Genomic DNA, 9,861 nt, shown 5'->3' with positions numbered 1-9,861 from the left:
CCCAAAGCTTGCCCATGCTGAGCAAGCTAGGACACATACACCTGTCTTCCGGGTTACGCTCATTTAAAAAAAAATCTCAGCAATACATTTTTCTTTTTCACAACATCCTTTTGTTGAAGGCTTAAGTACAGGTTGAACCCCCCATAACTTCTCTATTATGCTTTTTAGAATCAAATAGTTTGCTCTTCATTCTGCATTTCTGCAGTCAACTTTTCCTCTTATATACGGTAAGTACCTTTCTCTCCCCGATGAATAACATTTTTTCCAGTCATTTCTCCAATGTGATTTCCAGTTCCAGCCTCCAACGTACCTACAGCTTTCCCAGGCTCACATTCATTGTGGATGTAATGAGCACAGGCAGTTCTTGCACCCAGGACACTACGGACACTAATCAGTGAGACCAGACCACAGCACAGGATCCTGCTTGGTGCAGATTTCTGTCTGAAGAATGTCTCATTGATAACGGATCTCCAAGTATGGTTTTCCAACTGCGAAAACACCCATCTTACAGCAGATTTCACCAAGACTATGCCTCCTTAGCTTTGCTTATGAGCTTACCAAAAGGGGGAGAGGTTAAACAGGGTCTGAGGGATTCATAATTTTTCCTATAAGACATTTAATGAGTCTTGATGAGGCATGTGTGAATAGCGAAACAGTTTCAGAAGTCTTACTTAAAGCCAGGTTATCTGACCACATTACTGGACCAGTTCAGCTGCTAAGAATATCAAAGTGACTCCAAGTGACATGAAAGTAAAGTCTGTACAGATCCTACAGAGTCTACTGCAGACATGAAAACAAATGCAATGAGGTGGAGCAGAGATGTCATCCATCTAAAAGATGGAGTGACGGAAAACCAGAGATCATACAGCAGAACTTACTGACACTCAGAACTTGCATGCTTCCATTCCAGCTTTTCTCTTATTATTGATCTTGCAAACTCGAACTTTACTACTTAGGACGTGAACTTGTCACAGATATTATGACGTGAATCTTCATGTGGTTTCCAATACCGCATTCCTCCTATTTCTATCCCACCTTTCAGGGAAGCCCATGGCAGACTAAAATACAAGCCAAAGTTATTAATAACCTTCCAGATATTTTTACAGAGACTTTGCATCTGAATGGAGCTTCACAACACAACTATTAAAAGCATGGATAGATTCATAATCCTTGCTTAACATTGAGGTATATCTTTTTTAAAAGGAAACTACCTGTCCATCTATGTGGTTAACTATAAAAGAAGACAATAATTCCATTAGCAAAATTATAAATTACACTTCTCAGAAAGCCAACACTTGGCAAACCATTAAGCCTATGTTTCACGAGTAAAGTCAGAGAGATATCAACTAAAATGTATATGTCGGGAAATAAATTAGAGTTCAGTAATTAATGTGAATTGTAAAATCTTGTTTTACTCAATGAGAGCAATTACCATTAAAAATTTTGATTATTCACATTTAAAATACTAGCAATCTAACAGGCCTTTAAAACATCTATTTTGGCTGCTAGTTTAATTATCTTTTCAGCTGATATAGTCATTCATTTCACAAATTAAAAAAGAAGAGCTTACAGGGGGAAAAGCACAGTAGCATATTAGGAGAATTTCTTGGGTTGATCTCCAGCCAATAAATTTCAGTTCATTGTTCAAGCTGCCAACTTCTCAAAATTCACATATGGGATCCCGGTTTCACCTGTTGTCTTTCTGAGAAGCCAGCCATGAACTTCAGATCCATTTGTTAATTTGATGTCTGTAGGATCAGGCTACACAGAACACCCGTTCAGGCTGTAAGCCATGCTAGGAGAATTGCTTTAAGTCACAGACAGAAAAAGAAGACAAGAATCCACCTCAACCTCTTGTTCAGGGCATCAGCTATATCTTTCCAGCTCCTGATTCATTTTCTTGATGTTTCAAGAGAAGAAAAGATTCTTCAGAAAGTATTAATATCATGCTTGTTCCTGTTTTCCAGCCTTTTATCATACAACCTTTTTGTCTTCCCTTCTGTTTTGAACCACCCTTCCATGATGACCTCATTTACCTTGTCTGCTCAAAGGCACCACCACACCTTGTCTCAAGTTCCTCCATATTTTCAGAATGACACACTTTCTTCCCCAAATTAATCTGATAGTAAGTGCAAGATATTATTGGTTATACCTTGTCAATTTGATATGTGCTAGTACATGAAAAAAGGTCTCCATCACAGAAAATGAGAAGCAAGTAAAACACTATCTACATAATAGCTCCATGAATGGAAATAAAGGCCTTATTTTATCATAATGGTCTTTAACCCTGCTTTCATCCATGATTTTAATTTCATTTGAGTTCTTCAATATATCTTGCATTCCTACACGTCTCTCACACTGTCAAGAAAGCCCTCTTTGCAAAGAGAAGTGCATGCCTGAAATGTTCTTTCCCCCCACTGGGGATCCACCAAAGTACATTCATTACCTTAAATTAAAAGGAAACACTCAAAAATAATGTATTCAGGGACGTGTCTGCAGCAATCCAGGGTGGCAGATCGATTTGAACCCAAATGTGCAATATTTCTATACGTGAAAGATGCTATGGTCCAGTGGAGCAAGCAGACTGCTGAAAGCATGAGGCGCATTATGTGTCAGCTACGCACAGAGCTCACATTTGTGTCAATAGGAGCTACTTGCATGGAGGGGTGCGTGTAACTTGAACCAGGACTTGCCAGCTCTCTCCTTTGCCTCCCATTGCAGAGGGCATGACAGCATGCACGCCAGAGCATGCAGGAAGGGGAGAGAAGGGGAAAAGGAGAGAAGAGATATTCAGACCATCTAAAATGGGAGGAATTAATAAATACTTATCTACTAGCCATAGATACTGCATGATTTACCAAAATAAACATCATGTGTTTTCCTGAAAAAATACAGAGGAGTGTGAAATGCCAGTAGAATAAAAGCTTCTAGGAGCTGAAGTGAAAGGCGCAGCGGGGTCAAAACCAGAGTGAGTGACACCACAATTTTTTTTTTTTATTCCAGCAGTTTGTATTTTCAGACTTAGCACTTCATTTCTCCTATCTGAGCATTTCAGCTAAGAGGGACTCCACAGAGAGCCATAAAGTGAGGATCAAAACACCTGGCTGTACGGGAGGGCATGCGCCATTACAGCAGACACCCAGAATGAAAACAAGTTTCCCTGCTCAAAGAAAAGTCCAATTGTCCTACAGTCTGTTGCATTAATAGCATAAACGAATGTCTACAATAGCCCTCTCTCTTCTGCTTTGAAAGAAATAAGGAAAGACCTTTATGAAGCTTCTGGGGAGAGAGACAAGGAGGGCAGAGCAGCTTGCCTCTCGCTCCTCTGACTGATGTCACCGTTCCTGTGGCCAAAACATGTTTGTTGCTAAGCAACTATGTATATATTACACTCTTCTGCTTCCATTTGGGATTTAACATATGCATTTTCACTTTCATCTCTGATGCATAGTTACATTTGTTTGCAGTGGGTGCCAGAGTGAATGGAAGCTGTCCAGTATGGGATATGCATAAGAACTGAAAGGCGCACACGGTGATTTACGAATGTGCATCATTGTTTCGCAGCACAGTTCAATGGGAAACCTACTGAGTGCCATTCACCAGCGGTTGGGCCAATTTTTTCATTCAGGATTGATGCTGGTTGCTATATAGCGGCTATTGGTTCAAGAAGTGCAGCAGTTCTCAGATGTCACGAAGTAACATAGTGTGCGGATAGTCTGACTGGTAATTATTGCAGATGGATTCTTTCCACAATGATAAAAGAGGTCCGTTCTTTCATCTGGAGTTTTGTGTTTTATGCATAAATCCACTTTTTCCTACACCTCTCCCACTTACTTGGCAGGCAATGAAAAAAATCACCTTTTCCTTTTGAATTGCGTGCAGATGACCCAAATCAGTGGCACGCATCGCTCGCATTTTTCTATGAATCAAATCTAAAAAGAAATGAAGAGAGGGTAAGGAGAAAAAGAAGGCAGGATGTGAGAGTTCATTTATATTATAAACACTCTGTAACAGAAGAAAAAAAATCAGTTTTAAAAACCACATGTCTATTACCCTGTAATGAAATTATAAGAGAATGCTATTAGTCATGTCTGTACGTTTATTCACATTGTGAGTTCAGTAATTAAATTAGAAGATCTGACATGGAGTTTACTAAACAAAAATCCATGCTATAACAAAAAAGAAAAAGAACAGGATATTGCTAGCTTCCTTTTGGGTTTAGTATTGTCTCTATTAATAAGCATTAAAGAATAAAACACTGGAGGAATTCTTGCAGTCGAGATGATTTGGGTTTTGTTATGCTTTTCAGTTTAGCTTAATTTCCCACTGGAAGCTTCTCTCTAAGTGCAGGCCTAGGATTATCATCACATAAGGGGGGGGGGGAGCAGGGGAGAGAAGAAAAAAAAAAAAAAGAAAAAATCTTAAGCTCAGTTTGCCACTGGTTTTTCCTACTTTCTCCTCCGTGGAAGCTCAGACAGGAGAGGGAGCATAGAGAGGAGGCAAGGCAACCTTTACACCAGCCACAGTTGTTACACAACTTTGAGGGAAAACTGAAGGTTTTTTTCTTTCCCCTGAAGCTCAAGAAAAATGAGCTTATAAAAAGGAATATTATATGAAAGCAACTTGCTTGCCCATTCTCCTATGCACTGATTCAGAACTATCGCAGTTGAAAGAAAAACTTCGCTCTGGGTGTCCATTGGTACAATGAGTTAGGGTATAGTAACTCTCTCCCGTGGCCTCCTCTTCCACAGAAGACAGATAATGATAATTCAGTCAATGTCATTTCATGTGCTGGCCTCTTTTGCTGTGTGAATTTTCTGCACCCCGGGTCCATGCTGAGCCTCCGGCTGGAGCACTGATGGCAAATCCACACCACAGGGGAGTGCCTGTTACGCTGCAGGAGTGGAGAAAACAGGCTGTACTGTAAGCAAGAATCAGGCCCAGCAGTTAAAAACAAAATTTGCTTTATAACAAAGGTAATTTAAAAACCACCAACTGCCCTACACCTTTAAACTGTCCCCAGTCAGGAATCAGCTGCTGTTTGAAAGGTGCCTTCACTCAGGACCACATGCATTTAGCACTTTCCCACTAGTCTCAGTGCCACATACGCAACTCTTCAGGTAATGGAATTTGTGATACACGGAGGTTCACCTTGAACTAACGCTTACACAAGTTAAACTGTTATCGAGAGCCACAGAAACGTCCACGCTTGCCCCTCCTGCTGCACGCACACACTCTCCAAAATTTGAAATTCACTGCACAGCTGAGGGACTGACAGCAGCTTCTACATTTAACTTTTGATCTCTGGATTTTTTGGCCTCCTTCAAAAAAGCACTGCTTTCCTAATTCACATTCCTGTTGCATTTGAGTCTACCCAATATTAAAAGAGTGCGGCTTAGAGGACGGTTTATGATAATATGTACATCTGTATTTCCGCCACAGTCTCCAACCGGATGAACAGGAGTCCCTTTATTAAAATAAAATATATTCTTGATTTCACAAAATATTTTATATTCTTGAATTTTCTTTAAAGTACAATAAACAAGAAGTAGCTTCAGTCCATGTTGTTATTTTTTAGCCAACTGAGCAGTGTCTTAGAAAGCAATTTAAGTTGGTATCCACAGTGACATGACCAGGTCACAAGAATCTTTGGTCAGCAGCTGAAGCAGCTGCACTGGGATGATTCTAGAGACACATCAAAAACTACCATCCATGCCTAGTGAACATATCCTTCTCTTCTCGAAATTAGCATGTCACTAATAAAATATAACAGTAAAATTTAAAGCACTGGTAGAAAGTACTATTTCTTCCATTTCAGAAGTCAACCTGAAATGTTCAGCTGAAAAGATGATTTTTCATTGTTTTCCCCCAGAGTCTACATTTGGAGACTATTACGAAAAGCTGAAGCTAACACAGATGCACACATTCCAGGGATTCATGCGAAGTCCTGCCACTGCAAGTCCAACCAAGGCGGTGAACCTTTGTGGACCTTCCAGGAAGCTTGTGAATTTTGTTGCCAAGTTCGAACAGTTCTAAGATACATAAGGAAATGAGATCCCATGGTATTTATACAAATTCCCATGTCAGACATAAATGACTACCTTTGTCTACTGTTCAACAAAAAAAACAAACTTGAATGAATCTTTCCCAAATGTAAAAGTGGTTATACCATTACAGTGCTAAATCTGGCAAAAGGTACGTGAAGTATACGTACTGAAACTGGTTTGGGGGTTTGGGGACAGTGGAGGGTGTTGCTGTTATACCACATTTTTTAATCTGTTTTATCTGCTGTTACCTTCTTTTTAATATATATTTAGATAGATAGATAGATATATCTAAGATAGTCACATAAAATCAATAATCACATACTAATCTAATACTAGTTGTAACTCAGCAGATATGCAAAATAGAATGCTTTTTGTTTCTTCTTGTGTCTAACTTTAAAAAATTCCAACAATTCATCCTGCCTTTAGGAAAATATTCATGAAGCAAAACTGGCAATAGAAAAATAATTATTTGAAAAACATTATATGAGGTGAGTTGTTGCTTCCCTACTGGATGCCAGTTTAAATTGAGCTAATTTGTTTTACCAGTAGCTTAAGAAAACCCCAGCACAGCAGCATGACAATTATATCCAGGTGCAAGGACTTAATTCAACAAATTCTAGGTGGATCCTTCCAGTCGGCTCAGTGGGCCCCATCCTCAGCTGTGGCTAAGAACAGATGCCCTTGAAAAAAACCTCTGTAATCATGATCCATTCAATCCTTGAATAGTGAAGCTGAAATGTGTCCAGAAAAAAAAAATATATATATAAAAATTATATTCCTACGTCCAGAGTATCAACTGAAGCATGATTGAGAAACAAGAACACTTGAAGTAAGATGTAAATCTGAGTAAACACTTAGATAGTTTTTGCACTATTGTTATATTATACATGTAAAAACAGTAGCTCATCTGCAAAATATAAAAGTATGGTTCACCAGTTCTCTAGGATTTAGAAGTGACACCTGAAAAATCAAAATCATAAATCTAGCATTGTTAATTTCTGGAACATTTTAATAAAGAGATCAAACTGCAGGGCTTGCTGTTTGAATTGGTCTATGTCTCAACATAATAGAGGTTAAAATATCTTCAAAGGCTGGGATTCAGGGAAGAATTCAAGATAAACAAGCACCACATCAGTATAGACTGTAATACAAAAAAAATTTAGATTTGGGGGGGTGGGGGGTGGGGGGGTGTGGTAATCCTTTAAAGCCAATAATTACACAAATACCGTAATTTTCAAACTTCTTTTTTTGATAATCTGCAGTAGCATACTAATGGTCTGGTTCTGACTCGGGCAAAACTTACATTGATTTCAAACAGAAAGATACTTTTATAACACTTTGTTTACATATCATTTACTGCAATGGGTTAAGACTAGGAAACAATTTATATCTAACCTAAAATTGTCACATGCTTATTTGATAATTGCTGAAATACTCCCAGATGTGTACATTTTACTGATTTGTGCACTGTGTACAGTTATAGTCAATTATTAGATTAGCAGGACCAACAATTAAAGTTCATAAATGCATTTGTATCTACACACATTGTATATGTGTATGCATGCCTACATGGCTAAAGCCTAGTTTTCATGACATTTTTCAGGAACTTAGCCTTATTTTATTACCATTGTGTTATTGTCACCGTAACTCACATGTTCCAGTTTTCGAATAATATTGCAAAAGATATTTCCCCTCCTACAATTTTACATTCAGGAGTTTACTAAATACATTCCAAAAATGCAGCATTTTGTGTTATTATGAATTTCAACTTTAACTAACACTAATTAGAGGTGTACCAGATGACTCTGATTAAACTGGTGGGTAGTGCTTATTCAGATTTAATGTGAGCAATCTGGACATTTTGAAAAACAGCCAAGCTGGGCTCAAATAGAAACCTGCCAAAAATCCAAACTCTCAATTCAGCCAGGCATGTAAGACTGGTTCCCATGAACATTAAAAATAAAATTAAAATCAGTTGGAAGTCTTGGTTTCCTTCAAACAAGAGAACATCCTCCCCATACCCTCAAGAAATATTTCTGCCTTATACATGCTGCCCTTTCAAAGCCACCTCTCAGCACCCAGAACAAAATGGGGAAGATGAACCAAAGAGAGGTTATTGTTTTTGTTGAGAATATCACCTCTGACGTCGCTGGGTACTGGTTTCTTGGTGAGGGTGAAGTAAAATAGGAAGAGGGCAGCTGCCAGTTGAAACACATTTTCCAAGACTGTCATCCAGAAGTCGAGAGATATGTTTTTCACTAGCTTTTAATTTAAAACACACTTTACAGAGACATACCTTATTCATCTGAACCTTTGAACATCTGAGGTAAGGTGAGATTTAGGAATCAAATATAGAGGGCTGAGTTTTCTGCTGGTGTAGGATGACATAACCACTTCAGATAATGGACTTGTGGCTGCTTATACCCACATTTGGATTTTATAGATTCCCCCCCATATTGTTCACTTGCAGTGCATGTTTTCTATTTACACTGGTGTTAACTTGGAAAGAAAAGTCAGAATCTAACCCACTGTGAAATAATGTATCTTAACAAGAGCCCAAGTAGAGCTAAATCCACCCATTTGGGTAAATTTAAGCAACATGAAGGTGTCTCCAGTCAAAATCCAATTGGGAGCTCTCTTTTACGCAAGCCTCCAAAATTCATGGTTTCAAAGATGAGAACACTGAAGATTTAAGGAAAGGGCTATTTTTACACTGTCTATTGCTGTATGGTGCAAAGTAGTACAAAACTCTTCCAGGTGAGCTTATTTTCAAAAGCTGTATTTCCTTAAAGCAAGATGTCTAGAGATGGGCAAGAACGGTATAGATGTTAACCCAGACTACCCTGTATATATTAAGGTTTGCTAAAGTGAAAATGTGCTTTGTAAGGCCAAAGGGTCAAATATTTAAGATACTTAAGATTTCTATCTCCTATTGGGGAACAACCAAATTACTGTGTTTCAACAAGACTTTTCCTACATTGTTTGAAAAAAATCATGCTCTCAATCAGTTTCTTAAAAATTACTACTGAACATTCTTTATCCCCTATTTTTAAAAATGAATTGCTCCCCTAAACAAAAGATAAGGTCTTGCTTTATTAAATACAAATTTTTTTAAAACTTTCCATGTATGTTTTATGTTTAGTTTGAATAGCAAGAATATATTAGTTAGTCTATTGGAGACTAACCACCATTAAACATTTTAGTTCTGTATGCAAATATCAGTACAAAGTTGTACAGATATGGGCAGGGATTTTTTTCATCTGCTGTATTTTGTTTTACAAAGTGAAATTGCCCAAAAAGAAGTTTAGGGTTGAGATTCTCAAAAACTCATGCTTACATGGTTTGAATCCTCATGTGAAAATTCATCTGTAAAATAAGACCATCTAACAAACTAATATTTCTGAAGTAGGTTTCATCAAAAATAAACATAGCTTGTATAAGTTAGGTTTTATACTCATTAGTGTATCAGCCTGTTGAAGAAATATTTTGGAAATAAAAAATTACTAACATTAGCGTATGATTAGAAAAGAACTTACTGTATGTTTTTCTGATCAACTGCTAAAATAATTTTAGCGCTGTTTAACAGTACAGTTTCAGTGCAGTTTATTTTAGCTTCCAACACTGTTCCTAATATTTATTTTAGCCTATATTTCACAATGGATGATTACATCTATAATCATTATTGGCCATTGGTCATTAATTTATTTCAGAGTACATACCTCTGTGGGCAGTAATTACTGCACAGCCTTCAAAAAGATATCATTAACAAAATGAGAAGATAGAAAGTATGTTAATGACTGTAAATGTTCTACTG

At 37.7% G+C, this 9,861-nt stretch overlaps 1 long non-coding RNA gene across 1 annotated transcript in view; it reads right to left on the bottom strand.

Annotated features, from left to right (window-relative positions):
- Positions 1-1,326: 1,326 nt before the first annotated feature.
- LOC138686863 (uncharacterized) overlaps positions 1,327-9,861 on the bottom strand; it is a 50,083-nt gene continuing 41,548 nt past the window's right edge. The window contains exon 3 of the long non-coding RNA XR_011326191.1: positions 1,327-3,932. This is a non-coding gene — a long non-coding RNA (uncharacterized lncRNA). The remainder of the gene's footprint in view (positions 3,933-9,861) is intronic.

Source organism: Haliaeetus albicilla, chromosome 9, assembly GCF_947461875.1.
Source record: "Haliaeetus albicilla chromosome 9, bHalAlb1.1, whole genome shotgun sequence".
In the NCBI taxonomy this organism is placed as follows: Eukaryota; Metazoa; Chordata; class Aves; order Accipitriformes; family Accipitridae; genus Haliaeetus; species Haliaeetus albicilla.
Note: the sequence above shows the minus strand (reverse complement) of the source record. Positions and strands in the feature narration are given on the sequence as shown.